The sequence below is a fragment of the Vicia villosa genome, unplaced genomic scaffold, assembly GCF_029867415.1.
Source record: "Vicia villosa cultivar HV-30 ecotype Madison, WI unplaced genomic scaffold, Vvil1.0 ctg.000926F_1_1, whole genome shotgun sequence".
Classification (NCBI taxonomy): domain Eukaryota; kingdom Viridiplantae; phylum Streptophyta; class Magnoliopsida; order Fabales; family Fabaceae; genus Vicia; species Vicia villosa.
Window position 1 is genome coordinate 700,101 of NW_026705416.1, and position 4,758 is coordinate 704,858.

Here is a 4,758-nt window from a genome sequence, read left to right on the forward strand (position 1 = left end):
ACAAAAAGAGTAGAAAACTATCAAAAAGTATAAAAGTGTATGAAAATATATCTATTCACAAAGTATACGTATTTATGCACAAAACGGGGTATTATTCAAACGTTATTAACAAAAAGTATCGATAAGTGCCACTATTTACAATCACAAAATAACTACATTTTGGCACTTAACAGTTGTTTGTTTCAGAATGTCAGATCAGATGTCAAGACATCATACATGACATCTGAGTCTGCTGTCACCATAATTTCAACTATTACCATTGTAGTTGTATTGCATTGATAAAGGAGTTGAAGACATATCATTATTGATCACATTTTCATGTTGGAAACTAGGAGGAGGAGGAAGATTAGTGCATTTTCTTAAGGTTACACCAACTTGTGAACCTTGATTCGAACTCTCTCCTCTCACAAACTCTGATGATCTACTTCTTTTGAGCAAAGCATTACCATTACCAGTAGAAGTAATAGTAGCAGAAGCAACAACATTTTTATATTTACCATTATCAAATGAACTAAAAATACATTTACTATTATTTGTTGTACTACTTTGAACTTGATGAAAATTTGATGCAGCTGCTCCAAGATGTTCCATACTTGAATTCATAGATGATGGTCGTGTTGTATTTATACACCGAGTAGTACTTCTTCTGGTAGTAGAAGCTAAAATGAGAGATGAACCAAAGAGTCTCGGTGGAGACGAGTCGGGAGAAGGAGAAGTTTGATTATCATTATAATTACTAGTATTAAAGATTGTTAGATGTACCATAGGAAAAGGATAATAATTCTCATTTGTAGTATGAGTAGTTGTATTGTTTGTTGTGTTTGTTTAAAGAGGGATATGAGTAGGTATAGTTTGATCAATTGTCCTAGTCAATCCTGTGCGATTGTTGAAAGCAACCGACGAAGGAGAATTAGAGGCCATTAAGTATCTTAGAGCTCTAACGTCACGAGTTGGGCTGATGTCTTCATTCCAGTTAGCTAAACGGAATTGATGAACCATTCTTGATAACTTCTTAACTGCAAGCATGTCATAAAAAAAATCAATCAATTACAATATATAACAATAATACGCTAGTTCATAGATAATGAAAATGTTTATCAAAACACACACACACATATATATATATATATATATATATATATATATATATATATATATATATATATATATATATATATAATAAAAGGTTAAATAAAAATTTAAACTCTTTCATAACAAAAAGTTTATAATATTAAGTTCAAACGGCTAAAAGGGTTTTCACATACATAGTTTTTTCATATGGAAGTGTGTGAAATCTACTTTAATATATTAAAAGTAATTACCACCAAACTTCCTTAATTATCCTAATCAAAACCAGTTTGAGAGAGTTTTTCATACCCTTAAAAGTAATTAAACAACTAAACCTATTAAATTGCCTTTAGCCCTAATTAATTCAAATCATTTTATAGGAATATGAATTCCATCATAACACGCTTTAGTCTTTCCAAGTTTTGGAAAGTTCATTTCTTTTGAACCCTAGACCCTTCCAATTCCTTCCCTCCATCTATAAAGCTAGTCTCTTCAACAAACCAGCTATCATTTATTCATATTATTCTGTTCCTATCTAAGGTTTCTTTTCATCTTCCTTCCCATCATTTTTTCCATCTTCATTTGTTTCAATCGAAATTTTTTCTTCCTTCTAACGTTAGATTATTATATGTCATTATCATGATACTTTTGTTTATTCGTACTATGTTGTTCTCAACCAGATAATGAGCCGAAAATTTAGCTCCATTAAGGACATTAACGATACAAAGGAAACATGGAGATAGCTGATGAGGTTTGTCATTTTTCGTAACCATATACATACGACTTATAAGAATATTTATATCCTAATTCTAATCTCATTCTCTGATGTGCAGGGTCATAGTATACCTTTAACCAAAATCCTAGTCGTTGATCATGTCGATGATTCCATTGTATGTTAATTTCTATTGAAAAATTCAAACGAAATTACTTGATTTTATTAATACTTATTGTATTTTTTAATATTATACAAGGAGTCTTTGTCTGCATATGGAGAAAATGATCCTGAAAACTTTATGGAACGAAATTACTAATTACTCATGATGTTGAAGAATCTGACTGTCAACTTTATGGAACTACTCAACTTTCAGGAACGAAACCATCAAAAAAAGTGAAGATTGAATCAAACGCTTGAAGACTCAAATGAACCAGTTTTATCTAAACATTTGTATTAGTTTTATGCTATTTTATTAATATTGAACAAGAGACTCGAGTTGTTAACTTTCATTCATCACAGTTTAAAATTGTTTTAAGTATTTTTCAATGCATTTCTATCATATATGACTTGGTTTTTGTTATTAATAATGGTTACTGTTCTTATTTTTGTTTGTCTTCACTTTCTATTTACCAATGCTAATAACCTTAAATGTAATTGGTGTTTAATACTCCATTTATTATTGCATAAATAGAATTTCAACCATCAAGCATTATAAAAAGTAGTATACATTATTCTTCAGTATTTTTTATTTTTGCTTACTTACATATTCATTATTTTAATAAACCAGATTTTGCTTTATCATACTTATAGTGAGTTAAATGCAGTAAAACATTTTAACTATTTTATATCATGCATTTCTATCATATATTACTTGGTTTTTGCTATTAATAATGGTTACTATTCTTATTTTTTTGTCTACAGTTTTCATCTACTAACTAGTGTCTTACCCGTGCGTTCGCACGGGTACCCGTCTGTCTCGCGCATTGGGTTTTAGGGCACTTTAATAAAATAGGGAAAATGTATATATATATATATATATATATATATATATATATATATATATATATATATATATATATATATATATATATATATATATATATATATATATATATATGTAAGTTCATATAATAAGGTAAAATATTTTAAATAGGTTAAAAATACCTGTTGGACCTTATAGTTGGTTAATATATCTAAGTTAATAGGACATTAAAGTTTATTGGGCCTTAGAATTCTAGCCTTGGTGCAGAAAACCTATTTTTATTGTTAGACCTAATTTGTTAATAGGCCCACAAAAGAATCCTATTATTGGTATTGTTACATAACGCTGGCATTTAAAATGAAAGTAACGTTGGATTCATAAGCAATCAAAGAGTCTGTCTTTGGCATTGTTGGTGTAAGAAACGCAGGGTTGGGTGATAAGTGTGAAGAACAAAATGTCGCAGCCAAGAAGGTATGTGCATGTGTTACTGTTTATGTTGTTTGCAGAGTTTATCATAAGATATTCATCCATTTAGAGGTCGCAATGTTGTTTTGATTCCAGTTCACCCGATAGGTTGGAGTTGCAAACTCCATGGAAGCGGCTCACAGTTGAGAGGATACTGAGTGGGTCACATGAGAATGATGATGTTATGAAGGAATGGAAGAAACAACATGAAAGATTGAATCATGTCGACGATGCCGGTAAAGTTTCTGTAGAGGCTGCCAGGATTGTTGAAAATAAAGGGTAATCTTATAGTTTAATTTTGCTTTTTTGTATTGAATTCCATTTAACCTCGACAAAATTGAATGTGTTTCAGGAATAATGAGTTACAACTTAGTTTAATAAATAGTTTGTATGTTATTGTGTTGAAGGGATGATGGAGATGGGATTGAATACATAATGATATCTTCTGATAGTGAGAGGTAAAGTTTATTTATAAGTGATAGGGAATATATTATCGTTATAGGTATATTGATGCTGTTGTGTTTGCATTGTGCTGTAAATGTGGTCTTAATTTCAGGGAAATGAGTCCTGTACAGGAAGAGTTCGAAGAAGCGTACTGGACTCGTGAAGTTCATGATGTAAAGAAGTTTTGCTCAAATGTTATGGTAAGCAGTGTTCAAAGTCTATAGTTGTTGGCACACTGGTGTTATACAGAGATGTAATGTAACTGATATTGTATGTCAATGAGTGCAGTATATTCCTGCAGAAATAGTAGAGAAATGTGGGCTTGCTGGAATGTCAGAGATTACCCTCAATGATGTGGACAACGGGTACCCATATGAGTGCAATGTGAAGAAGAGGCCAAAAAAAATGAAACATATTTGTATGGAGAATGGTTTGACTATGTAAGGGCAGCGGAACTGAAAGTAGGTGATAAAGTGCACTTTGTGATTTATTACCCGCCAGTGTTAGATATTATGGTAACAGTGGAGCGCAGTGGTGATCGTTGATAGAGCTGTTGGTTAGGCAATGTTTGTGGTGGATGTATAGGGCCGTTTTTTAGCAGTTTGGTTTGTATGAGATTTATGGTTTTGTTTTTTTTTGTAATGGTGGATGTGAACCAAGATTAACAATTATGGCACTATGTATGGTTTTAAATTAAATATTATCAATTTTGGTTGTAAATTTCATGGAATGAGCCAAATCTGCCATGGTTTTTATGCAAAATTGATTACCATTCTGTTTTAAAATTAAGTATTGTTTATTATAAGTATTGAACAGGATATCTATCAAACTTGATCAGAATAGGGTACCTACTTTCATTATTGTTGGTATAAGTTGGGGTATGGCTCCTGTAAATGGTAGGCTATTAAATCTAATAGGTAAACACACAACAATGGACATATGAATAGTTGAAAATTCAATTTAATAGTATATGTTAAAGAGTAGTACGATAATATTAAATGGTTATAAAATAGTTGTAATGTGTTATATTATATTGGGATGTGAAAGATCAATTGGGTTATGGGCAGTTATTGTTTTTCGTGAG

At 30.9% G+C, this 4,758-nt stretch overlaps 1 long non-coding RNA gene across 1 annotated transcript; it reads left to right on the forward strand.

Moving 5' to 3' along the window:
- Positions 1-1,619: 1,619 nt before the first annotated feature.
- On the forward strand, positions 1,620-2,196 carry LOC131632295 (uncharacterized). Its single transcript, XR_009292947.1, has 3 exons — positions 1,620-1,819; positions 1,902-1,958; positions 2,040-2,196. It is a non-coding gene; the product is annotated as an uncharacterized LOC131632295 (long non-coding RNA).
- Positions 2,197-4,758: the final 2,562 nt, after the last annotated feature.